The sequence below is a fragment of the Neoarius graeffei genome, chromosome 15 (genome assembly GCF_027579695.1).
Source record: "Neoarius graeffei isolate fNeoGra1 chromosome 15, fNeoGra1.pri, whole genome shotgun sequence".
Taxonomy (NCBI): Eukaryota; Metazoa; Chordata; class Actinopteri; order Siluriformes; family Ariidae; genus Neoarius; species Neoarius graeffei.
Genome location: NC_083583.1, coordinates 76,008,667 through 76,036,628, shown reverse-complemented (window position 1 = coordinate 76,036,628; position 27,962 = coordinate 76,008,667). Strand labels below are relative to the sequence as shown.

General features: G+C 46.0%; 1 pseudogene; it reads right to left on the bottom strand.

Moving 5' to 3' along the window:
• Positions 1-436: 436 nt before the first annotated feature.
• LOC132899071 (uncharacterized) overlaps positions 437-27,962 on the bottom strand; it is a 31,083-nt pseudogene continuing 3,557 nt past the window's right edge.

Below are 27,962 nucleotides of genomic sequence, written 5' to 3'. Positions count from 1 at the left end.
AATTTTCATAGGGCTACAAAGGCATTCTGGAGTGAAACTTACTACCCAGTGTCAGAAAGCTCTGTCTCAGTTTAATTCTTATTTTTTTTCTCTCTTCTTCCCCATTTATTTTATGTAATTTTATTTTCTATTGTTTACTGTTTTGCTTTTACTTCTGTAAAGCACATTGAACTGCCACTGTGTATGAAATGTGCTATATGAATAAACTTGCCTTGCCTTGCCTTGCCTTGCCTTGCCTTGCCTTGCCTCAGTCGCAGGTCATGGGTCCTCCAACAGGATAAAGACCCAAAACACACAGCTATTTTTTTACAATTGTTAGATACATCTTGTGATGCAGAATCTTGGACACATCATCAGTGATAGTACCTGGGGTCACAGGGGGTTTCGGGTCTTTCAACTTCAGACCCCCTCACCCAGGCAACCTGACCGGGAGTGATCAGTTCCTGGCCTGTGTCCAAGAAGCGCTCATCCACGCCTTGTCCCTCTGTATCCACAGCCATTGCGATGCTTTCTCAGCGGCCTCTGAAGCTGAGCAGATGGCTCTCCTCTTGCGTGCCCCTGTAATGCCTAGGAGACTGTAGGCCCTGCAGAGTGACTTCCCTGCAAAGCCCCTTCCCCCGACCTCGATGGGCAAGCATCTTGCATGCCACCCCCTATTGCGGCAGTCCTCCACCAGCTCGGCGTACTTCTCCCTCTTTCTCCCGCTGGCTTCCTCCATTATCTCCTCCCAGGGCACCGTCAGCTCCAACATGATGACCTGCTTGGAAGACTCTGAGTATAAGATGATGTCTGGTCTCAGGCTGGTTTCCATGATGTTTTCAGGGAACTTTAGCTGTTTTCCTAGGTCCACCCTTAGCTGCCAGTCCTTCGCTGTTCCCAGAAGTCCTGTTTGGGCCTTTGGTTGGGGGGGAGGTTGTTCCCCAGCTCTTACAAATGTTATTCCATGCCTCAGTGGTTGCAAGTGCTTGCCGTGGTCAATGGCAGAGTGGATGGACTCAGCAACTGCCTTCAGCACCTGGTCGTGGTGCCAGCGATAGCGACCATCTCCGAGTGCTTTAGGACAGCTGCTGAGGATGTGCTCCAGAGTTCCCCTTCCCTGGCACAAGGTACATGATGGAGTTTCACCCTTGCCCCAAAGGAAGAGGTTTGATGGGCTGGGCAGGACATCGTAGACAGACTGGATGAGGAATTTTATGCGGAGCGGTTCAGCCCTCCACAACTCTGGCCACGAGATCTTCCTATCCATGGCTTCCTCCCATCTAGTCCATGCACCTTGCTGCCTTAGCCTCACCTACTGGCTTGCATGCTGCTCTTCGACTCCAGCCCGCACCTCGAGTTGGACCCGGTCCCGCCTTTCCTTGCCCTTGAGCCTGCTGAGGTGAGTTGTTGGTATGGTTCCCAGTCCTGCCCGACCGGTCGCCACAGGTCCCACCAGCTCTTTGTGGAACAGCCGAGCTTCTGCCTGGTCCACCGCCTCTTGCGCCTTCCACCTTCTGCCTGTCCTCACCTCGATGCCAGCTTGAGCAACCTTTGGATCCTTAGATTCCCTGTACTGGAGAACCTCCCTTGCTCTGGCAACCATGAACTCCTCAATAAGGCTGTTAATTGGTAGGGTCAGCTTGTTGTTATTGCCATAGAAGGCGATGCTGCTGAGACTCCGAGGAAGCCCCAACCAACGTCGGAGGTAGCTGCTCACCCTCCGCTCAAACCCTTCTATGGTGGATATGGGAAATTCATAGACCAGCAATGGCCACAGTATCCTGGGCAGGATGCCATGTTGGTACACCCATGCCTTGAACTTCCCCAGGAGACCTGACTTGTCCACTGTAGTTAGCCAGCCCTCCAGCTGTTCGTTGGTAGCCCTGATGGAGGCTGTATCCTTCAAGGAGCAGTCAAAGATCTTCCCTAGGCTTTTCACAGGTTTCTCTGTGACTGATGGGATCTGGGTGCCTTCTAGGAAGAAGCAGAACTGGTCGGTCACCTTCCCTCCCTTCAGGACTAGAGACCTGGATTTCTCCGGCTTGAAGTGCATACGGGCCCAGGTGGTAAGCTTCTCCAAGCCCTGGAGGATCCATCTGCATCCTGGAACTGACGTTGTTGTTACTGTCAGATCATCCATAAATGCTCTGATGGGGGGCTGACAAATCCCGGACTTGGTTGTGGGCCCTCTGCACTCCGGCTCGGCAGACTTGACCAGCATGTTCATGGCCAAGACAAAGAGAATCACTGAAATAGTACATCCAGTGATGATCCCTTTCTCTAGCCGGTGCCGCTCTGATGTAACTGTGCCAGAGGAGAATCTCAGGTAAAAGCTGTTATAATAGTCCATGATTAAGACCTTGATGTTACACAGGACATGGTGCCTCTCCAATGCCACCTCCACCAGCTTGTGGGGTATAGAGCCATATGCATTAGCTAGGTCCAGCCAAAGCACAGATAGGTTCCCTTGCCCCTCTCGAGCCTCTCTTATCAGTTGTGTCACCACACCACTGTGTTCCAGGCACCCTGGTACCCCTGGGATCCCACCCTTTTGCACAGAGGGGTCGATGTACTGGTTCTGAAGAAGGTAGTCTGACAGCCGGTGGGAAAGGATACTGAAAAATATCTTCCCCTCGACATTGAGCAGCGAGATGGTCCTAAACTGCTTGATGGTGATAGACTTCTCTTCCTTTGGAACCCACACCCCTTCTGCGGATCTCCATTGATGGGCGACCTTCCCCCTCCTCCAGATCACCCTTAGGATTTTCCACAGACGGTGTAGGAGCTTGGGGCACCTCTTGTACACCAGGTAGGGTACTCCATTGGGTCCAGGTGCTGAGTTGTTCCTTGAAGCCTTAACCACAGTCTGAATCTCTTTCCAGGTAGGAGCTTTGGTGTTGAACTCACAAGCTGGCTCAGGTGGCTTAATCAGATCTCTGCATTCACCTAGGTCCTCCTCCCTCACTGCGTCACTGTATGTTTCATGGAGGTACGAGTCCACCAGCTAAAAGTACCCAAGAAAAGTGAAGAACAAAACATTCTGAAGTGGCCTCCTATGAGCCCTGATCTGAATCTTATCAAACATCTCTGGAAAGAGTTGAAACATGCAATGTAGAGAAGGCACCCTTCAAACCTGAGACAGCTAGAGCAGTTTGCTCAATAAGAGTGGGCCAAACTACCTGTTGGCAGATGCAGAAGTCTCAGTGGGAGCTGCAGTGATCCCTCCCCACCTTCTGTGACCCCCGAAGCAGAGCTGGTGCAGATGGCCTGGGACCACATCCCCAGATAAGGTGTTTTGGACCTTTGCACCTCAACACCAAAGCTCCCAGTTTGTGCTGTAGTGTAAACACAGGAAAAATGACTGAGCCATTTTTTTCCAGCGTTAAAAGTATTTTCCTCAAAAGAGTTAATTTTGCTCTATTTGGAGTGGGAGCAAAATTATAGAGTAATTGTGTAACAGAGTAAAAAAAGTTGGTTGGGGCTCTGAACTGAGTAAAATAGTACAAGAGTTAATTTCAAGACACACTGAATCAAGTCAAATACCAAAATAAAGTCAAATGCCAGATAAATGAAGCTATTGTAAAAAGCAGTTTTAGAACTGTGTTGGAATGTATTGAATGGAATAACTGTATTGGTTATTGTTTATTGTATTGTGTTCTTTCTTGTTGTGTAAATAAATAAACAAAACAAATAAACAAAAAGGTGTGAAAAAACATGGCCTTACCCATTGTAACTTGCCCTGATGGGATTAAGAGTTAATCTGATAGGATTAAGAGATGGTAGTGGGAGGGGTTTCACTCTCCTCATTGAATGAATGGAATTTTTTTACCCTTCTCATTGAATACTCCTACCACTGCCATCCCTTTATCCCAAAACCATAGAACATAATTTTTTTCATGGCCAGTTAATTGTCCAAATCAATGGAGCAGATTTGAAGTTTTTATGCTTGATCCATTCCTAAGACTCAACAAAATCACCTCAAGTGAGCAAAACAGTTCAACACAATGGGTAAGGTCATGTTTTTAGTTTTTATTTTTTTATACATTCCAACGCAGTTCTAAAACTGCTTTTTACAACATCTTCATTTATCAGTTATTTTTTTAAAAGTACAATCATGACATACATACTATAGATATTATTGTAGCTGAACTTGTGCTGAATACAAAAAGTCATATGACTTTGAAAATACTTTTTAGATTTGTTGAAATCAATAACAAAATCAGAGCATGCCAAAATCATTAGAGTGCCAGAAAATACCTTCAGACCCCAGAGAGTTAAGGTTACTGCTCACTACATCACTAATGGATGGAAGCTGAAGGCCTGAGTGCTGTGGACATCTGTGATGCCAGAGAGACATACTGCTGCCAACAGTGCTGACTGCGAGTCTGTCTGAGCTAATAAAGGAATGGGGCATATTGGTGTTTTGCACAGTCCATGATAATGCCAGTAACATGAACGTAAGCCTCACTCACAACCCGCCATACGTGCTGCTACGGGCGGTCTACGGTAAAAAAACCGTGCTTGAGACTTGCGTGACACTTGTGTGTGTTCAGCGCCACAGAAGGTCGCAGACTGCCCATGGAGACTTTTGGTCCTGCACATGCAAATTCTATGGGTCTTGCGACAAATCAAGAATGCATACACTGTGTATGGGACCTGTACTCCTTTTGTACACCTGAACCAAGTCAGCAGCGCGGCTAGTAGGGGCTTTTATGTGATGACAGTAAGACTCATGAGTGATGCACGGTCATTGTATGAGTGACGTGCCTCAGAAGTACTACACAAGTATTCCACACTTGCTATTTGTGTGGTGCACAAGACAGAAGTACATCTCACTTTCTACCCCTATGTGTGGTGTGCACGCAGTGCACACGACCTGCACACGACACAAGGGGCAAGACTCTGGGTATATATATTGGGGAGGAACCAAGGAACCGATCATGTAGCGTGTAGCATTGTAGAAAGGAAGAAGACCACCTCATTTGCTGTTTTTATTTGAGTATATGTTAATTTACCATGCAAACATCAAATAATAAAACACGAGTACAAGGGAATAACACATTTTATTACATTGTAAAAATCCCAACTAAATAGCCCAACAGTTTGAGCACTGAAACACACTTTGACTCCGAGCTGCTGTCTTGCTCCTACTCCTGCTGAGTGGTGGGACGGGGGTGTCGCAATGTCCTTGTCCTTATCACTGAGCATGGTACAGTGGCCTGGCAGCAATGATGGGATTGAAAAGTCCTCACTTCTGGGCGTCGTTAGCTGAAACATACATGAAAATCAGCATATATAATATAAATTACATAAGCATATACAGTGGTGCTTGAAAGTTTGTGAACCCTTTAGAATTTTCTATATTTCTGCATAAATATGACCTAAAACATCATCAGATTTTCACACAAGTCCTAAAAGTCGATAAAGAGAACCCAGTTAAACAAATGAGACAAAAATATTATACTTGCTCATTTATTTATTGAGGAAAATGATCCAATATTACATAGCTGTGAGTGGCAAAAGTATGTGAACCTTTTCTTTCAGTATCTGGTGTGACCCCCTTGTGCAGCAATAACTGCAACTAAACATTTGCGGTAACTGTTGATCAGTCCTGCACACTGGCTTGGAGGAATTTTAGCCCATTCCTCCATACAGAACAGCTTCAACTCTGGGATGTTGGTGGGTTTCCTCACTTCAGGTCCTTCCACAACATTTCGATTGGATTAAGGTCAGGACATTGACATGGCCATTCCAAAACATTAACTTTATTCTTCTTGAACCATTCTTTGGTAGAACGACTTGTGTGCTTAGGGTCATTGTCTTGCTGCATGATCCACCTTCTCTTGAGATTCAGTTCATGGACAGATGTCCTGACATTTTCCTTTAGAATTTGCTGGTATAATTCAGAATTCATTGTTCCATCAACGATGGCAAGCCATCCTGGCCCAGATGCAGCAAAACAGGCCCAAACCATGATACCACCACCACCATGTTTCACAGATGGGATAAGGTTCTTATGCTGGAATGCAGTGTTTTCCTTTCTCCAAACATAACACTTCTCATTTAAACCAAAAAGTTCTATTTTGGTCTCATCCATCCACAAAACATTTTTCCAACAGCCTTCTGGCTTGTCCATGTGATCTTTAGCAAACTGCAGATGAGTAGCAACATTCTTTTTGGAGAGCAGTGGCTTTCTCCTTGCAACCCTGCCATGCACACCATTGTTGTTCAGTGTTCTCCTGATGGTGGACTCATGAACATTAACATTAGCCAATGTGAGAGAGGCTTTCAGTTGCTTAAAAGTTACCCTGGGGTCCTTTGTGACCTCGACGACTATTACACACCTTGTCATGGAGTGATCTTTGTTGGTTGACCACTCCCGGGGAGGGTAACAATGGTCTCGAATTTCCTCCATTTGTACACAGTCTGTCTGACTGTGGATTGGTGGAGTCCAAACTCTTTAGAGATGGTTTTGTGACCTTTTCCAGCCTGATGAGCATCAGCAATGCTTTTTCTGAGGTCCTCAGAAATATCCTTTGTTCATGTCATGATACACTTCCACAAGCGTGTGTTGTGAAGATCAGACTTTGATAGATCCCTGTTCTTTAAATAAAACAGGGTGCCCACTCACACCTGATTGTCATCCCATTGATTGAAAACATGTGACTCTAATTTCACCTTCAAATTAACTGCTAATCTTAGAGGTTCACATACTTTTGCCACTCACAGATATGTAATATTGGTCATTTTCCTCAATAAATAAATGACCAAGTATAATATTTTTGTCTCAGTTGTTTAACTGGGTTCTCGTTATCTACCTTTCGGACTTGTGTGAAAATCTGATGATGTTTTCGGTCATATTTATGCAGAAATATAGAAAATTCTAAAGGGTTCACAAACTTTCAAGCACCACTGTAGATACTGAAATGAATGTTTAAAGCATGTGTATTTACCTGTGAAAATCCCTCTGGCAGGGTGCTGTGCCTTCTGCCGGCTTGAAGGCATACTTCTCCCTGTCCGTGCAGGGCTTGCCGGTGCTGCTACCATCATCATCATCAAATTCTTCCTCCTCCTCCCCCTCTGCTGTTTCAGGCTGGGTTACTTTACTTTTGCTCACTTCTTCTTGGGTCCCATTTTCTAAATTTTAAACTGAAATTTTTTTTATTTTTCCCACAAAATATCCAGTGTTCTTCAGTTGAAAGACAGATGCAGAATGCTGCAGACACACTGGTTTTATACCCACTCCTGGCTTGCATCACACGCAAGTTATGAGTGATTGTAACATGCTAATCACATGCATCACACATGCTTCACAAGTGCGGCCCAAACTCGTAGCGCAGGAAACTGGTAAAATGCAAGTCTCATACACTCCACCCTCACTGAACACACACTGATCACATGCATCAGACATACACTTTCCACTTTCCACAGGCTAACAGCACAATTTTTCCCACGCCTCGAGGAAGTCAGGTGTGCAACTTGTACTTGACAAGTACTTTGCCCATACTCCTCCCCCAAACTTTCCACCAGGTTCACCGCGACCCTGCGGCATGGCTGCGAGCAAACTGTGCGACCCGTGCATGCCCAAAACACTTACGGCAGGTTGTGAGTGAGGCTTTAGCCATAGAACTATGTGAAATGTTTCCAAAAGATCCGGGATACACTGGGCACACTTTACAACTGTCAGTAAAGAAGGTTTAGTCTTACCTGATGTGGGGAAGGCTATCAATGCAGCAAGGAGTTGTCAGCTACTTTTGCCACTCAGCAGTAGCCACTTGCACCCTGAGGAAACAGCAGGAACAGCTTGGCATGAAACCCAAGAAGCTCCAAACTGACTGTCTGGTCTGGTGGAATTCCACAGTCATCATGTTCCAGTGACTGTTTGAGTAAAGGATCATGGTGAAATCTGTACTTGTGGATGAAATGGTCACTAAACCAAGCATCTGGAAGTCACTCACTATGAAAGCATCACAGTGGAAGCTGGTGGTGCTGCAACCTTTGGCCAAGGCTACCAAAATAATGTGTGGTCAGTTGCACATGGGCTTGTCTTTCTTCTACCCACTGATTTTCAACATGATCAGCACCATTTTGCACATCATCTGACCTGGCAGCTGTAAGAGCCTGCAAAAACATGGTCCAATGACAGTTGGAAACATGGTTCAAGTTGGAGTCCAATGATCTGACAGACTCCATCCTTGTTGTGGCCTGTATGCTAGATCCCTGGTTCAAACATCTTCAGTTCATCAAAGAGATTAAAAGAGAGGCTGCCCAGAGTTGCTTAAAAAGCCTGCTACAAGATGAGTGAGAGCTGTTTGCAGCAAGAGGTTGGTATGCAGAATGAAACTAGTAAACCAGCTTAATTGATTTAGAATGATCTTTTGCCTTATGTTAAAATATGTGCAGCTATGGGAATCTTGCTTATTCATTTTCATCCTAGGTGTGGATGTCCAAAGCAAGGACACCATTAATAAAAACCAGTAACTGGAAAAAAGGCCAAACTTGAGCAAGATTTTGAGCAACTTTTTGGGCCGCTCTATCAAAGTGGAAGGAAAGCAGGACACCACTGCACCATATCTGAAGAATCATGTGATTATGTCTTAGCACCACGTATTCCCAACATGGAGAACCCGCTGCAGTGGTGGGCCTGCAACCAGGACAGATTTCCCCATTTGGCCAACCTGTGCAAACCCTAGATGGCTGTCCCAGCCACCAACACCCCAAATGAGAATTTTTTTTCTCTGTTTGAGAATACCATCATGTGACAGTGGGTGAGTCTTCATCCCACCCATGTTAATGCTCTTGTCTTCTTACATGCAAACCAGGGCCAATAAGCAAAAACTATGATTGAGCAGGATTATGACAGTGACTCATAGGCTTGACAGGCCGGATCTTGCATGAGTTTTGTTTTTCTCCCAAGTGTTCTACTGATATTTCTTCTTTTGCTCTTAAATGGAAGTAGTAGCATAGGCTACAAGTGTTATTGTTGTGTAAATTGTTGCTGTCAAGGTGAAACCTGTTGTTGTTTCTACTTGTTTCTGTAGCTATGTGTCAGCATACGCATTACATTTTGCAAATGAAGATTGTTGCTAAGCATTCCTATTCCCTGTGGTTTTATTAATGTAGTAGGTAAATCAGCAATTAGTTGATGTCTACTCAACTTTCATCACATAACTGTCAACTTTAAAAAATCTGAAATCAAGCAACCCCTACTCCACACTATGCTTTTCTCCCCTAAATTAGATAGTGACAGGCACCAGGAGATACTTGTGAACATCCCTGTGTGCATATTTCACCTTCATTAATTATGCATTTTCCAAAGCTCTGCTTTGAATCAAACTTTGAAGAACTATGGTCTGATTAAACCCTGAGTTCACCAAAGCCTGATGTGTACCTCCCTAAATACCCACTGTCATTCTGTACAGTCCTGCTCAATCAGGGGAAGTCTGGGGAGCATCAAGAATGCAGATCAGAATCCTTGCCTCCTTAAGGGGACATTGATCAAGGAAATGCTCAGCTTTCCTCCCAGTTTTCCATAATGATGTCCAGGACAGGGCGGCATGGTGGTGTAGTGGTTAGCGCTGTTGCCTCACAGCAAGAAGGTCTGGGTTCGAGCCCCATGGCTGGCGAGGGCCTTTCTGTGTGGAGTTTGCATGTTCTCCCCATGTCCGCGTGGGTTTCCTCCGGGTGCTCCGGTTTCCCCCACAGTCCAAAGACATGCAGGTTAGGTTAAATGGTGACTCTAAATTGACTGTAGGTGTGAATGTGAGTGTAAATGGTTGTCTGTGTCTATGTGTCAGCCCTGTGATGACCTGACGACTTGTCCAGGGTGTACCCCGCCTTTCGCCCGTAGTCAGCTGGGATAGGCTCCAGCTCGCCTGCGACCCTGTAGAACAGGATAAAGTGGCTAGAGATAATGAGATGAGATGTCCAGGACACAATGAGGCTTGTGACCATGCAATAATTCAAATGACAAAAACCCCTTAGAGGCTTGCAGGACCTTTCAAACTGCAAATAAGAGGGGTTCCAACCACCTGTCCCAATTTCTACTATCCTTGTGAAAGAACTTAAAAATCATGTTTTTAAATGTCTGATTAAATTGTTTGACTGGCCCATCCATTTGTGGATAGTCAACAGTGATATGTATCAATTTAATCCCCATTAAGTTGTATGGTTCAGAAAGTGTGCGTGACATGAATGTTGTGCCTTGTTCACTCAGGATCTCTTTCAGAATCCTGAAATGGATTTTTTTTTGTTCTTTCATTTTTTGTTCTGCATGTCACCTGGTACTGGCCCAGAATGTTTGCAAGGGTCCATCCTGATTAGGTTGATATGATGGCAGTAGACAATTGAGTGCATTTATTGTTAACTACTGGTACTTTGAATTACTTCTCCAAGATCCATCCAAGATGGCGCTGCGGACAGTTGCCTCGGTACTTTTCTCTCTCTTACTTTCTATGTTTTTGTGTATTTGTTGTGTTTTTTTGCCCTCCTTCGCTGGTCACATACTCCAGAAAAGAACTTATAAACATTGGAATAACCACCAGTAAAGCTTTTTCATTGGCTTTCATTGATCTGGAAAGTTTTCCAGAGCTACTTGTTGGAGGAGCAGCAGCTCTCTATGGTCTCCGCCGAGGACACCGGAGACACCGAGGGAAGTGAGCCGGTGCGCTTGTCAGGCTGAGGCAGTGGGGGTTTTGCACTGCGCTCCCATCTATTCACCTGGCTAATGTCCGCTCTCTGGCCAATAAGATGGACGAACTACTGCTCCTCAACTCAATTAACACGGATTTTAACAGATCTGCTGCCTTGTGCTTCACTGAAACCTGGCTTGGTGAGCACATCCCAGACACTTCTCTCCACCTGCCTGGATTTCACCTGCACTGAGCGGACCGCAAAACGGAGCTCACGGGGAAAACGAGGGGAGGCGGAATCTGCTTTTACATTAACGAAGATTGGTGTACTGATGTCACAGTTCTAAACAAATCATGCAGTCCTCATCTGGAGTCATTCATAAACTGCAAACTGTTTTATGCTCCGCGAGAGTTTTCCTCATTTATTCTGGTTGGAGTCTACATCCCCCCTCAGGCGTGTATTAATGAGGCCTTACAACACCTGGCTGACCAGATAAACAACGTGGAGAAAAAACACCCAGACTCTTTGCTCATTGTTTTGGGGGACTTTAACAGAGCAAACCTCAGCCACGAACTGCCAAAATATAAACAGCACATTAAATGTCCCACCAGGGACTCTAACACTCTGGACCATTGTTACACTGTTTTAAAGGACTCATACCACTCTGTCCCCCATGCAGCCTTGGGACTATCTGATCACTGTATGGTTCATCTTATCCCATCCTACAGGCAGAAGCTGAAATCTGCTAAGCCTGTAGTTAAGACGGTGAGGAGATGGTCCGATGAGGCCAAAGTGGAACTACAAGCCTGCTTTGACTGCACTGATTGGAGTGTTTTTGAGGCTGCAGCCTCAAGGCCTCTGCATGCTCTTGCGACAAGGCTTTCGCAGATAGCTTTTCGCAGACAATTGTAATTTATCGTTGAGCAGGGAGTAATAGGCGTGCGCGATGTTATTCACTGGCACAATGCAAGGGGGCACAAAGTCGCTAGGAGTAGTTGGTGGGTGTGGTTAGTGGAGTGTTTATCCTCTGGTTACTTATAATGACTAGAACTTTTTTTTTATAATGACTAGAACTGGAGTCATATAGATGTATGTACTTCCTCACTTCCTCAATCAACCGCTCTTCATGCTGCTCCATCTTCGCTCGTGTTTTTAAAAATGGCGGTCATGAAAACAAACCAAACCGGGAAAGTAGGGAAGCGGAAGTGCGTGTACAGCGGATGTAGAGTGGACCAATCAGAGCCCTCTTTTCTGCGCCGCTGTCTGCGAGGCTTCTGCGGTGGTCACAATTTTTGGGAGGTGCGCGCAGAGCGTCTGCGAAGGTGGGGGGGCTACGCAGACGCTATCTGCGATGCCGTCTGCGAGGACTGGGTTGTCAGCATAAATTGGCCTTCAGACCTGCATGAACTGACTGATACTGTGACATCTTACATCAGTTTTTGTGAGGATATGTGTGTGCCCACCAAGACCTTCCACACATACAACAACAATAAACCCTGGTTCACTGCAAAACTCAGGCAACTTCATCAGAACAAAGAAGAGGCCTACAAAAGTGGAGACAGAGTTCTGTATAATCAGACCAGAAACACACTGACAATGGAGGTGAAAGCAGCTAAGAGGAGCTTTGCTGATAAGATTAAAAACAGCCTTTCAGCAAACGATCCGACATCAGTGTGGAGTAGCCCGCAGAACATTACTAACTATAGGAGACCATCCCCCAACACTGCAGTGAACCATCAACTGGCTGACAAGCTGAATGTGTTTTACTGCAAATTCGACACATTCACACCTCTCCCCCTTCAGTCATTAAAGACCCATTTACACCCCCTGCCATTCTGCCACCCCCCGCCTCTGACCCCCCACCAGCACTCAAGATCTGTGAAGAGGATGTCTGTCAGCTTTTCCGCAGACAGAAGATCAGGAAGGCACCTGGCCCAGATAGTGTGTTACCCTCTTGTCTGAAGGTCTGTGCTGACCAGCTGGCTCCCATCTTCACCCAGATCTTTAATAGATCCCTGGAGCTGTGTGAAGTCCCCTCATGCTTCAAATGCTCCACAATAATCCTGGTTCCTAAGAAAACCAATATCACAGGACTGAATGACTACAGGCCTGTTGCCCTCACATCTGTAGTCATGAAGTCCTTCGAGAGACTGGTGTTGTCATACCTGAAGGACATCACAGACCCCCTGCTGGACCCCCTGCAGTTTGCCTACCGGGCAAACAGGTCAGTGGATGATGCAATAAATATGGGTCTACACTACATCCTGCAACACCTTGACACTGCAGGGATGTACGCCAGGATCCTGTTCGTGGACTTCAGTTTGGCATTCAACACCATTGTTCCAGACATCCTCCACACCAAGCTCACCCAGCTCACTTTGCCCTCCTCCACCTGTCAGTGGATTACAAACTTCCTGACTAACAGGAAGCAGCAGGTGAGGATGGGGAGCATCATATCCAGCTCTTGGACTATCAGCACTGGCGCCCCCCAAGGTTATGTGCTCTCCCCACTGCTCTTCTCCCTTTATACCAATGACTGCACCTCAAGAGACCCGTCTGTTAAACTCCTGAAATTTGCGCACGATACAACGGTCATCGGCCTCATCCGAGATGGTGATGAGTCTGCATACAGATGGGAGGTTGAACGGCTGGTCTGTTGGTGCGGTCAGAACAATCTGGAGCTGAACACGCTCAAAACTGTGGAGATGACAGTGGACTTTAGGAGGAGCCCCCCCCCACTCTGCTGCCCATCACCATCACCAACAACACTGTGACTGCTGTTGAAAGCTTCAGGTTTCTGGGTTCCACAATCTCTCGGGACTTGAAGTGGGAGACCAACACAGTCACTATCATCAAAAAGGCTCAGCAGAGGTTGTACTTTCTGCGCCAGCTCAGGAAGCTCAACCTGCCTAAGGAGCTGCTGGCACAATTCTACTCTGCCATCATTCAGTCTGTTCTTTGCTCTTCCATCACTGTTTGGTTTGGATCGGTCACCAAACAGGAGAAGAACAGACTGCAATGGACAATAAGGTCTGCAGAGAAAATTATTGGTGTCAACCTGCCCTCCATCCAAGACCTATACTTGTCCAGAGTCAGGAAACGGGCAGGTAGCATCTCTGCGGACCCATCACACCCTGGTCACAAACTGTTTAAACTTCTCCCCTCAGGGAGGCGATATAGATCACTGTATGCAAAAACAACCAGACACAAGAATAGTTTCTTCCCTCAGGCTGTCTCTGTGATGAACAGCTAAAATCCAGATTCATATATCAGTAACATCACTTGCAAAATATCTGCACACTCATATTGTCATTCTGTGCTCACTGTTACTTATATTATATTTATACTTATTTATATTTACTATTTCATCTTTGCACTATGCACCATATTGCACCAAAAGGGAAAATCCTTTCTGTGATGAACAGCTAAAATCCAGATTCATATATCAGTAATATCACTTGTAAAATATCTGCACACTCATACCGTCATTCTGTGCACACTGTATACTTTATATTTATTTATCTATTTCATACTTGACTTACCTGGATTACTTTGCACTATGCACCTATTGCACCATTTTTTTTGTTTGTTTTGTGTATACACTTTTTATCTGTTTTGTACTATGAGAGCTAAGTGAAACTGGAGTCAAATTCCTCGTGTGTGTCCACATAACTGGCAATAAAAGTGTTTCTGGTGTTTCTGATTCTGATTCTAGAGCAGGTTAAGTTTTCTGTGTTTTGCCAATTGTTTTTTTTTTATGATTGGAATACTGTGTTTTGTTTTGTTTTTCTGTTGCTTGTATCTGTTGAAAACTCTGCTTTCTACTGCTTGTTAGGCATGTGATACTCCTTGTGTTTACATCTGCTTTGCTATTAATCAGGATTCACCCATTAGTTTCGATTGCACAAGTAATCAGCTGTTTTTCATTTGCTGATTAGCTGGGCTTTTAGTGTGGATTTGAGCTCTTCCCCCAAATCTCTCCCCTTCTCCTACATCTCCCATAACCTGCTCATCATGTGTCTTGACACCATTCCTGTTTGTGGTCTCACCCACAAGAGGCGCTTCAGCGACCATAACCTGCTGTAAGCCATATTGCCACACCGCATTGGGATGGGGCCAGAGCATCAGACATTGCCTTCGCTAATTTCAACAACTCTACAAAGTTACTCTTAGTAACCTCAGACTGACGAAGGCATATATCATTAGCTCCTACATGGATAACTATCTTTGAGAACCTGTGCTTGCCTAGGACCCTAAGATTACCTGCTATGTCTGGCACCCTGGCTCCCAGTATACACCTGACTAAAGCTGCTAGTGCCTCAAAAGGCCTAGCTAAGTTCACATGCTGTATAATAGAGTCTCCTATAGCCAGAGTTCTTTCAAGTTTCTCAGTGGGTGCATCACTGAGAAGAGCAAATCTGTTCAACACGTGAAGTGGAGAGGAGTGGTGCTCCTGTGGGTGAGCCTCAGCAGTAGCTTTGGCTCTATGCTTATGCTGCTGAGTTGTCACCCATTCACCCTGCTGTGAGGGCTCTAATGCCAGAGGTGGTGGATTGCTAACTCCACCTAGGGTATACAGATTTTCCCCTGCAGAAACTACACTGTTCTCATTCTCACTAGCCTTCTCTAAAGTCTGGATACACACTTCTAAAACTGCAATCTTCTCCATCAGAGAGCTAACTAATCTGCACTTATCACAAATAAAGCTATCACTAGCGATGGAGGAAGAATGACTAACATCCTACACTGAACAAGCTGAAGGTGTGCCATGATGAAAGGTTTCATGTACTGTACCTTAATTGAGGATCTGTTGATATTAAAACAGATCTGATGTGGATGGCCTCCACTTGTGGTCTTTACACAGGAGGAAAAAAAAGAAAGAAAGCTTCTGGTCTCTGTGTTCTTCGGAAAAAAAAATTAAATGTAGAAAAAGGAAAGCAAAAGTGAAAGTACAATAAAAAAGAAAAGGATACTGGAAAATTATTTGTAGAAAAAATAAAAAAGATTTGTGATTAACACCAGCACTTGTGGAAAAAAAACCCTCATTGCAAGCAACTCAGAAACCAGGAAGTATGTTGCACAGAATGTGCATGGGCCAACTCTCCACTTGGATTTCACCTGGCAATACCACAACACCTGCAGCCCTCTTCATCTCATTCTCCTTCTCTCATGCCCCTCGCCCATCTGGTCATTGTGGTGGTGGCACTGGTTTGTTGATCTCTCAGTCATGGAAGTTCGCACCTCTTCCACTCTGCCACCTCTCCATTTCTTCCTTTGAATTTCATTCTGTTTCAGTTTCTTCTTCTGTTAACCATTATGTCATTTTTTTTGGGGGGGGGGGCTTTTTACACCTTTATTGGATAGGACAGTGTAGAGACAGGAAATGAGCGGGAGAGAGAGACGGGGAGGGATCGGGAAATGACCTCGGGTCGGAATCGAACCCAGGTCCCCGGATTTATGGTATGGCGCCTTATCCACCTGAGCCACGATGCCCCCATGTCGTTGTTTAGTGCCCTCCTGACCCTGTGAGATGTTACTTGGATGAACTGGACATCCTACTCAGCTCCTTCCCAGAAGATGCCACCCCACTGATCCTCCTGGGGGACTTCACCCTCCACCTCAAAGCCTCCTACTCTGCTGCTTTCCTTCCCCTACTCTACTCCTTTGATCTCTCCTTGCTGCCTTCTCTTCCAACCCATAAAGCTGGCAACCTTCTTGATCTGGTCCTCCTCCGAAATTGCTCTGCCACAGATCCTACAGTTACCTGTCTACATCTGTCTGACCACCACTGCATTTCATTCTCCCTCCCTCTTCCTCTCCACTCATCACTCCCCACCCCCACTGTTACAGTCCATCGTAACCTCTCCTCTCTCTCTCTCTCCTCTCTTGCCTCCTCTGTCACTACCTCCCTTCCTGGACTTGAATCCTTTGCCAGTCTCCCCAATGAATCTGCTGCATCTTCCCTGCTCTCCTCTCTCCTCATCACTGGACACATTATCTCCTCTTGTCTCCAGTAGGGTGCATCAGTTGCCCCCTAAAAATGAAAAGTTCCTCCGATCATGATGCATTTTTGTTTTTATGTTCCTTTTGGTAAGAAAACACACTGAGTGAAATATTTTGACAAAATTCAAAAGTTTAATGGTGGTACCAGGAGCTCAAAGTTATGGAAAAAGCTGCTATTTTATGACTTTTATGACAAAATTTTGATCACTTTTCATGAAACATTATGGCACCTTATAGTGTATACCAAATATCTTAGATACACATTTTTAGTACATATCCTAAATATAGATTATCAAGCACAGTTTGAGTTTTAGCTGTTCATTGAATCATTATTCAACTACTTTTAAACAATACAAATGTATTATGAATCACATTAATGCTTCTCAATCCCTTGCAAAGGTTCTTAACATGATCTCTGGGTCACAAGAAATCAATAAATGGAGTCCAACATTGTGATTCAAACCTTACGCGAAAACCTAAAATAAGGGTTTTTTTGGCAAAAAAAATGAACCTCATGGTGCCACCATTAGACTTTTGAATATGGTCAAAAAATTTTACAGGATATCTTTATTGGTGAAAAAGAACTGATGCACCCTAGTCTCCAGGCCAGCAAGATCTTCCCCTCCTAGTCCCTGGATGTCTGAAACACTTTGTTCCTACAAAATCAGTCTATGTGCAGCAGAGAAGAAGTGGAGAAAATCCAGGGCCCTTGCTGACCTGTTCCACTACCAGTCCCTCCTTGCACAGTTCACAGCCTCACTCAAATTGGCCAAGATGAAATTTTATCACTCCAAAATTCGCACCTCCATCTTCAACCATCATCAACTGTTTTTTATTTTCTCTTCTCTCCTCAACTCTCCACCAGCTGCAACTCAGTCCTCCATCACTGCAGAGGACTTCATGATCTTTTTTGAGGAGAAGATCATAGCCATCCACAACTCCTTCACCATGCCTGCCTCACTCTCCCACCCAATCCCCACCCTTCCTGTCTTTTCCCCCTTGCTCTCTGCTTTATCCTCTCTTTCCACTTCAGATGTCCCCCAGCTCCTGCTCTCTCACCATCTGACCACTTGTGCCTTTGACCCTATCCCCACATCTCTCCTCCAGACCATCACTCATGACATCCTCCCATTTATCATCTCCCTCAGCAACTACTCCTTGTCCTCTGGATACTTTCCCTCCAGCTCCAAATGGGCCCACATCATCCCCTTTGCTGAAAAAAAAAACACCTTAGACCCCTCTGTCATCCAGAATCACCACCTTGTTTCTCTTCTCCCCTTCCTGTCAAAGACGCTTTAACATGCTGTTGCTAACCAACTCTCCTCTTTTCTCTCATGGAACAACCTCCTGGATCCTCATCAGTCTGTCCTCTGAGCCAGACACTCAACTGAGACTGTACTTCTCTCCATCAGTGAGGCACTTCATGCAGCACATGCTGCCTCCCTCTCCTCAGGCCTGATTCTTCTTGATCATTCTGCTGCATTTGACACTGTTAATCATTCCATCCTCCTGTCATCCTTATCAGCTCTAGGGATCTGTGGGACAGCCCTAGACTGGTTCAAGTCCTACCTCTGTTTTCTCCTTCCAGGTTACCTGCTCTGGTACTGTATCAGCACCATACTCACTTGCCACCAGTGTCCCCCAAGGTTCAGTCCTTGGTCCACTTCTCTTTCCCCTCTACACCCAGTCTCTTGGCCCAATAATCTCTGCCCATGGTCTATCTTATGACTGCTATGCTGATGACACCCAACTTTTTCTCTCTTTTCCTACTTCTAACACACAGATCTTTGCTCACATCTCTGCTTGCCTGCATGACCTCCAGATTTGGATGGACAACCATCACCTGAAGCTCAACTGAGGCAAGACAGAGGTAATCTACATTCCTGCTCCATAATCTCCACTTCTGGACATTGTCATCTCCCTGGGGCACATCTCTAGGTCTCTTTCAGCCTGTGCGAAGAACCTAGAGGTCATGTTCGATGACAGTCTCTCTCCCTCAATGAACATCACTGCAGTTACCTGGAAGTGTAGATTCCTCCTCAACAATATCTGAAGGATCTGCCCTTTTCTTACCACCTACTCTACTCAGCTCCTGATCCAAGTGCGGATCCTCTCCTGCTTGGACTACTGCAACTCTGTCCTTGCTGGCCTTCCAGCTTCTGCAATCAGACCCCTGCAGCTCATCCAGATTGCTGCAGCTTGCCTGGTCTACAACCTTCCTCATTCTTCCTGTGTCACCCCTCTGCTTGCCAACCTGTACTGGCTACTTATCAGAGCTTGCATCAAATTTAAGACATTGATGCAAGCTTACCAGGCTCTCAAGGGGTTAGAGCCTTGTAAGGGGTTAGAGCCAGCATACCTCCAGTGTCTGTTCCATCCCTACATGCCAGCCAGATCCCTACACTCCACTACTACTGGTTGCCTGGCCCCGCTTCCTCTCTACTCCTGCCCAACCCACTCAAGACTACTCTCTGTCCTGGTTCCCCGTTGGTAGAACGACCTTCCCATTGAGGTCAGAACTGCCAAATCCCTGACCACCTTCAAGTGCAGACTGAAGACTCACCTCTTCAGGCTGCACCTCTCCCCTTCTTCCCTGTCCACTGTGTAACTGTGTTTCAGTCTAGACCAACCCAGCTGTGTACAGTCTAGCCTTGGGTTAGCTGTTTTGAATTCTCTTAGTTGTACTTTATATGGTTGGTTTATTTCCTTGCCTGTTTGAGTATTGATACTTTAACAGAATATTACGCTAGATATTGCTGTCATTTGTTCAGTTGGCACTAGAACTTTCTTGTCTAGAAGTTCAATACTTAGTATATCTGACTTTTACAATCATTGTACATCGCTCTGGATAAGAGCGTCTGCTAAATGCCATGTAATGTAATGTAATGTAGACTCATGACTGATATCTATGTGGAGACTCCAAGATATATGGGCACTCAATACACAAGCATAATTCCATGGAGTTTCAGATCTGTGTGTACCAAAACACAGCTAATTACAGGCCCAATAGTCAGCTGTCCAACTGTAGGCCAATATTAAACCTCCCCTTTATCTCCAAAGTCCTGGAAAAAAAAGCTGTGGCACAGCAGTTGTGCTCATATCTACATAGGAATAACATCCATGAAATGTATCAATCAGGATTTAGACCTCACCATAACACAGAGACACTGCTGGTTAAAAAAGTTAAATGACATACTACTGGCCTCTGATCAGAGTTATTTCCTTGCTTGTATTGCTTGACCTTAATGCAGCCTTTGACACTATTGATCATACCATTCATCGTGATAGACTAGAAAATGTCATGGGAGCTAAGGGAATGGCCTTCTCCTGGCTCAGGTCTTATTTAACTGATTGTTATCAGTTTGTTGATGTTGGTGAATTTTCTATGCATAGTAAGGTACAGTTTGGTGTTCCACAAGGTTTCTCTTGGGATATAAGAGTCAAGGGGATCTGCCAATATCCTTTTGTCAATCTAGTGTCAAGTAAAAACAAGCAGCACCTAACTGATCAAGCAACTTGTCAATGCAAGGCATTGGGTATGCGTTGAATTTAGACACTGCATTGACCTTTCTGTACAACACACAGAGCTGGACTGACCCATCAGTCTTGGCTGCTCCAATCACTGTGTGACTCCTTGATTATTCCCATCTTGAGCATGGCCTTGAGTTCATTCCAAATCACAGTTTTCTTGTGTTTGAGTAAGCAGTAAGGTCAGCTACGTACCACTACCCCTGGGGGTGTCTCAGTGTGGTGTTGTGAGGGAAATTTAGTGAATGAACGTTCCTATTCTCTGTGTTTCTGTGTGTTGAGCTCAAGTGGCCTAGTGTACTGAGAAAAGTTGTTTTGCCAATGCTGTAACTTCCTTCCTGTGGCCTTAGTAGTGATAAGCATGGTGTCTGAGTTCTCCCTAACTATGCATCTGCCTGCACATATCAGAGCATTCCAGGTGCATGCTTTAACAAAGCTTCATAGAAAATCTTGAGCCAATCACGTACAGACGCGAGCAGTAAGCGAATATTTTCAGAGTATAATAGATAACATTTCTAAGACACAACTCAGAGTGCACTCTTGACATCACCGGAGGTGGTGTCTTCTTCTCTTCTTCTTCTTTTTCCTTTTCCTATTTTATATATCTGTTTATATGATCTACTATAATAAATAACTGAAAAGACAACTGCTAAGCATTCTGAAGTGTTTATTAGAAGTTTCCATTACAGTGTTCTATGAGGTGAGTGCAGCTGGGGAGGGGCAAGAACATGCCGGACAACTCCGCATGCAACTTGGCCACCTCCATGAGTTGGGCCAGTAAGAAGTGGTCTCCACAGGGGACTAGGGTGGATCAAGCAGTTACTTTCATTTTTACCTCCAGCCCCAGTACTGAATGCTCTTGTGCCACAATACCTGAGCAAATTTCTGGTCTTTTATGACCCACCGTGCCTACTTAGAACAAAAGGTGCAGGCTATCTGTTGGTACCTCAAAAAGGTTACATCAGGGGGCAGAGCCTTTTCTTACAAAGCCCCACAGTTATGGAACAGTCTTTCAAATAGTGTTCAGGACACAGACACCGTCTCAATGTTTAAGTCTAGGCTGAAAACACGTGTTTAGTTAACCTTTTGTTAATAGTTTTTTTTAGGCAAAGGAGCAGATCTGGAGTGTCCTCAGGCATACAGTGTTTTGGTAAACTAGGATATATGGATGCTGTGACCCCCACTCTTATGCATTCACATGTTTGTTGACAGTGGAGTGGCTGGCTGCTTTATGTTCCAGGGCTCCCTCATGTATGCATTACCTTCTGGCACTCCCTTTTTGTTATGCTGTCATAGTTAGTCTTGCTGGAGTCCCTGCTTGCAGTCAGCACACAGTGCATACTGTTCTTACCCATTAGGTGATAACTGGCATACCTGACAACCTGTGTGTTCTCTCTCTGTCTGTCTCTGTCTGTTGAGTTATACATCAGTCATGAGATACCAGTGATGCTGGCCTCTCCTGCTGTTCGGACCTGCCCAATCCATCCTGCTGCCCTATTTCTGGCTGAGGTTCTGATCACATTGCTCCTGTGGAGGATGAATTCATATGGACAGTCTTAAGATACACTTAGAAGATGGCTCTGGACACTTACAATTTTGTTACGATGGCTGAGGACTACAATTATCATGATGATAACTTTAAGACTGTGGTTGTCATAAAGTCTTGAACTGAACTTGAACATCAATAAACAGTTGATAACTTCAACACAATAGACTTCATGTTAAAATTATAATGAATTTCCTGGTTACACAATTGTACTTTGTGACTATGTAAGACAGTTATAAAAGCAAGTTATATATAATCACACTATGTTATCATAGATAACAAATAAGAATGGGTTCCCTTTTTAGTCTGGTTCCTCTAAAGTTTCTTTTTCACTTCATCTGAGGAAGTTTTTCCTTGCCACTTTCACCTCAGCCTTGTTCATTGGGGATAAATAAATGTATTGGGTATAAAATTATTAGTTCATATGCTTAAAGTCTGTGAAGCTTTATGTTTTCTGTGAAACTGCTTTGTGACAATGTCTGTTGTTAAAAGTGCTATACTTGACTTGATCTGACTTGACAATAGCCATCAAAAGACTTTAAAAAAATTTTGGTACCAAATTGTCTCGGGTGTGGACAGTGGCATGTGTCACGTATTCCAGGTTTGTGAGCACTGATAGCTCTGGTGGATTTGAGGGAAACCAAAGGGTATGCATACTCCTGTCTTGTGAACCAGAGCAAAATTTAGGCAAGAATGCAGACAGTAGCACATTGGCAATGGAGGGTGTAGCGCTCTGAGTGGCATGATGTGACAATACATGTGGACAACAGGAGTAAGATGCAAAAATATTACCCTTTATTCTTTTTAATTGCCTTGTGAGGTGACCCAGTTGGTGTGTGTTGTGAGGTTCTTAGTGGGGTAAGTGTGTTGAAAGCACCCAAGGTGTGTGGCATGAAAGCATTGTCCCTTAGAGATGTAAAGGATCAGCTTCATAATCCTTCCAGGAAGGCAGTGCATCATCTGAACTGGTATCTTGAGATAAGAGATCCGGTGGGTTAGATATAGCATTCAGAGAGACGTACCATACTCAGTGTGCACAGTGTGTGGCCCTTATATACCCTCTTGGTGTCTTGTAGAGGGTGAATACATGCACTGTGCTGCCAGTCATGCTGCATTAATCTACTCTTCCTCTCATGTGCATGCTAGGTGCTGTCTTCTGCCTGTGGTGCAGGACCAACTACTGCTGAGCAGGGAGAGTGGGGTGCAGTCTTTTCAGCACCATGGTGGCGGCAATGCGAGGAACATCTGGAGAGAGAGAGAGAGAGAGAGAGAGAGAGTGAAGAAAGCTGGTAGCCTGCCATTGTTACATTGCCCCCCCCCCCCCCCCAGCTCTGTGCACGTGCCATCAGGAGAGGCCCTCACCATTGCTATTGTGGGCTCCTGCCTGGTGTTGTGGCTGGAAAAATAAGCTCTGAAGAGAGAAAAACCAAAGGGTTAGTTTTTCTCTTTGACCATTCACTGAAGTGGGTCATGGTCTGTGATGAGGGTGAAATGCCTGCCTGTCAGATAGTATCAGAGCTGCTCTACAGCCCACTTGATGGTCAGGGCTTCTCGATCCACTGCTTCATACCTTTGTTCTGTGGGCATCAGCTTTTGGCTGATGTAGATTAGGCGCTCCTCTCCTTCAAATTCTAGAGACAGCACGGCTTCTAGGCCAGTCTCAGATGCATCTGTGTGTACCAGGGAGCACCACTGGAAGTCAAGGCTCCTCAGGACCAGAGCACTGGTGAGAGTGGTTTTGAGGGTCTGGAACACCTCCTCAGTTGGGGGTGGGGGCGGTTGTCCAGCACACTTTGTCAGGCTCTCCCTTCCTGGTAGGATCTGAGAAAGGGAAAGCTGTAGAGGCAAAGTTAGGCACAAAGTACCAATAGTAGCTGGCCAGCCCCAGAAAGGCACATATCTGTTTCTTGGTGGTAGGATGCAGATAATTGCAGATGGCTTTGGTTTTCATTATTTGAGGTTTCAGGTGGCCCTAGCTGATGCAGTAACCCAGATACTGTACCTCAGTCAGCCTCAGGTGGCATCTGTTTTGAGTTTGCTGTCAGTTCCATGTTGTAGAGTCATGTGAGTTATGGGAGTGGATGGCCAAATTGTCCAAGTAGGCTGTGGCATAGGGGTGGTGGGGTCTCAGGATGATGTCCATTAGCTTCTGGAATGTTGTGGGCACTCCATGAAGCCCAAAGGGAAGGACCTGGTATTGCCAGTATACAGAGTTGGTGCTAAAGGACATCTTGGGACATGCCTCCCTGGAGAGGGCTACTTGCCAGTATCCTTTTGTTAGGTCGAGGGTGGAGATAAACCAGGTCCACCCTAGGCACTCTATAAGGTTATCCACTCATGGCAGGGGGTAGCTGTTGAACTCTGATACTGCATTTAACCTCTGGAAGTCGTTATAGAGCTAGAGGCTTCTGTCAGGTTTGGAGATAATGACAATGGGGCTGGACCAGGGGCTGGTGGATTCTTTGATAATGCCCTCCTGTAGAATCCTGGCTACCTCCACTTCTATAGCTTGATAATAATAATAATAATAATAATAATAATAATAATAATAATAATAATCTCATCTCATTATATCTAGCCACTTTATCCTTCTACAGGGTCGCAGGCAAGCTGGAGCCTATCCCAGCTGACTATGGGCAAAAGGCGGGGTACACCCTGGACAAGTCGCCAGGCCATCACAGGGCTGACACATAGACACAGACAATCATTCACACTCACACCTACGGTCAATTTAGAGTCACCAGTTAACCTTACCTGCATGTCTTTGGACTGTGGGGGAAACCGGAGCACCCAGAGGAAACCCACGCGGACAACATGCAAACTCCACACAGAAAGGCCCTCGCCGGCCACGGGGCTCGAACCCAGACCTTCTTGCTGTGATGCGACAGCGCTAACCACTACACCACCATGCTGCCAATAATAATAATAATAATTTATATAGTGCCTTTCTCATACCCATTAAAAGGAATGGGGAAAATAAAAAAAGGGTGATGATGGGTCTTGGGGACTCTGTGGGGTTGCTCTTGGATAATTTCTCCTGTGGGAGTCTTAATGTCATGTTGCAGGAGGTGGGTCAGCCTGGGTTCCACAGATAACATGTCCCTGATCTGATCCTCCAACTTGCACAGCTCCTGCAGTCAGGTAGGGGTTAGTTTCTCCCCCTTGTGGACTTGCTCTGACTTAGCCAGTCCTGGTGAGGAAGCAGAAAATGCTGAGAGTGCTGGCATTGGTTCAATCTAACATTTTAGTAAATTTATATGGTACAGTTGGGTGAGAGCTCTCTTACCTGGCTGCTGCAGGCACTAGTTCACTGGATCTACTCACTCCTGAATGATGGAGGGGCCTTGCAAATGAGTAAGGAACTCACATCTCACATTTGAGAGGAGCAGGAGCACATGGTCACCAGGCTGAAACTCTTGTGTTTGGGCCAGCCAGTTGTAGACCCATTGCTGCTCCCTCTGGGCAGCTCACATGTGTTATGGGGACCACCCACTCAATCCACTCTTGCATTTCTAGGACATGGTCAACAAGGGAGTGGAATGAGGATAGCTGCTCCTCCCAGGCTTCCCTAATGGTGTCCAAGAGGCCCCTACCATCAGCCAAACAGGAGCTCGAATGGTGTGAATCATGTAGAGGCCTGAGGAGTCCCTTGCACAGTGAAGAGGATGTCGGGGAGGAGTAGGTCCTAGTTTCACCCATCTTCATCTACCACCCTCTTCAGCATGCCCTTGAGGGTTTGGTTGAACCTCTCCATGATGTCATGATCCGCCCCGGACTTCCACTCCGGAGATTTACTATTGCCGCTTTTCCACTACAAACGCGGCTGAGTTGGGCTGAGCCGTGCCATGCTGAGTCGAGCTGAGTGGGGCTGTTGGAGTTGCATTTCGACTACAACCACGCTGAACCGTGCTGGCTGGAAGTGGGTGGACACATTGGGTGGAGTTAGCGAAAGTGGGTGGATGTCACGTGATGTCGTTAGGTGGCACAAACAGTGACATCAGTGACCTTTTAAGCGGTAGTCTCATGACCCAGATAGTAAACAATGAACATGGAGGACATGGAGTCGTTAGTGTTGCTGGTCTTGGTGCTGTGGCTTGTTGTCACCGACAACGCCAACAGATACTGGCAAGAGCGTATAGATGAGGCGAGGCGCATAAAGCTTCAGAAATTCTCGTAATTCGTAATTCTTCTTCTTCCGGGTTTACAGTGTTTACAGATCCCAGCGTGCTCGCGGGGCGTGTGTGGGCGTGTGAGGACACTCCTCCTCACCAATCAGTGCACAGGGGAGTGTCTCCTCACGCCCCTAGCCCCGCTCGGCTCGGTTTGGCTCGCTTCAGCCCTACTCCAAAACCGTGTGAGTTTTGGGTGCTAAGCAGGGCTGAAGCGAGCTGAGTCGTGCTGCTCTGAGATAGTCGAAATGCGAGCTGTGTCGGGCTGAAGCGAGCTGAAAAAGGGTAGTGGAAAAGGGCCATATCTCCCAGTTCAGCGCAATCCGGGTCCAGGACGGGACTTCCATCTTGCCGGCATTCACTTCCTGGTCTGCTCTGCATAAATAGGCCGTTCTCAGAAGGGGACTTTGCCAGAACGTCTTGTCTGTTTCTCACGTTGTCTCTGTGACATTTTTTTGCTTCCTGGATTTTTTTGGGGGCTTTTTTTCACCTTTATTGGATAGGACAGTGTAGAGACAGGAAATGAGTGGGAGAGAGAGATGGGGAGGGATCAGGAAATGACCTCAGGTTGGAATCGAACCCGGGTCCCTGGATTTATGGTATGGCGCCTTATCCACCTGAGCCACGATACCCAGCTTCCTGGATTTTTGCTCTCTGTTTTGCCTAGTCTTAGCCACAGTTCGTTGCACTCACGTTTTGTCAGTTTGTCATGTTTTTTGCACTACGTTTTTTTGTCTCCAGTTTTTGTCAGAACTATTTTTCATGTTTTTTTTCATATTAGCAGTTTGTCTTTGTCTACCTCATTGTTGTCTGGATTATTTTTGCTATTTTTGTTCATTGACTCTTTTTGTACCTTAATTAAATCATTTTTTATTCATTGGATTTTCTGGTTTGTGTTCTGCTATTGGATCCTAACTCACCACATCTCACCACCGATAACAGTATGTTCTGGCCAACGTGGATCCAGCGGAACATAACCATCTGAGAACGGTTATGCAGCAGCAAGGAGCCCTCCTCAGGACCCACCAACAGGAACTCAGGCAGATCACTCAGAACCTGGCCACCCTGTCCGACTCACTCAACCTCCTAGCCACACAACACCAGCACTCCCAAGCCGTGCCTACCCCTGCCCAGCCATCTCTTTCTTCACGTCCTGCCACTGCCACTTTCCACGAACCAAGACTCCCTTCGCCTCAGCCCTACAGTGGAGAACCAGGTACCTGCAGATCTTTTTTTGTCACAGTGTTCGCTGATCTTGGAGCTTCAACCTCTGGCTTTCCCCACAGAATGCTCCCGGGTAGCCTATACCATCACGCTCCTCACCATCAAGGCCAGGGAATGGGGGACAGCGGTCTGGGATACCAATGCACCATGTTGTTCCAGCTTCAAGGAATTCTCTGAGGAAATGAGGCGAACATTCGACTGTTCTCTGTCTGGCCAGGAGGCAGCAAGAGAGCTCATGGAGCTGCGGCAGAGGTCCCGATCTACCTCAGATTATGCCATTGAGTTCCGGACGTTGGCAGCATCATGCGGTTGGAACGAGGGTGCCCTGGTTGACATGTTCCTACATGGCTTATCTGACGTCATCAAGGATGAACTCGTCTCGCAGGAACTGCCGTTGGACCTTTCCAGCCTGATGGACCTTGCCAATCATATTGACGCACGGGTCCAACAACGGAGGAGAGAGCGGAGCCGCCGCAACTTCAACCCCTCTCCACCACCTGCCTTGTCTGTTGAACCCATACAGGTAGATTGGGTATGGGTATCAGCGGAGGAACGACTTTGCTGACAGAGCACAGGGGCTTGTTTCTACTGTGGTCAGCAGGGACACATCTGCCAAGCCTGCCCGCTAAAAGGACAAGCCCACCAATGAATCAAGGGGCCCTGGTGGGCAATGCTTGGAACCAGTCTCCTGCCGACCGACCGTTGCTCCCCATCATCATCACTCTCAACAATTGGCATCACTGTCTTCAGGCGTTCGTCAACTCGGGGGCGGACAGGAACCTGATCTGCTCCACCACCGCCAAGGATCTCGGAATCCTGTTACTCACCCTCGAGGTCCCTCTCATTGTCCTGACATTCAGTGGCACTGGCTTGACCACCAT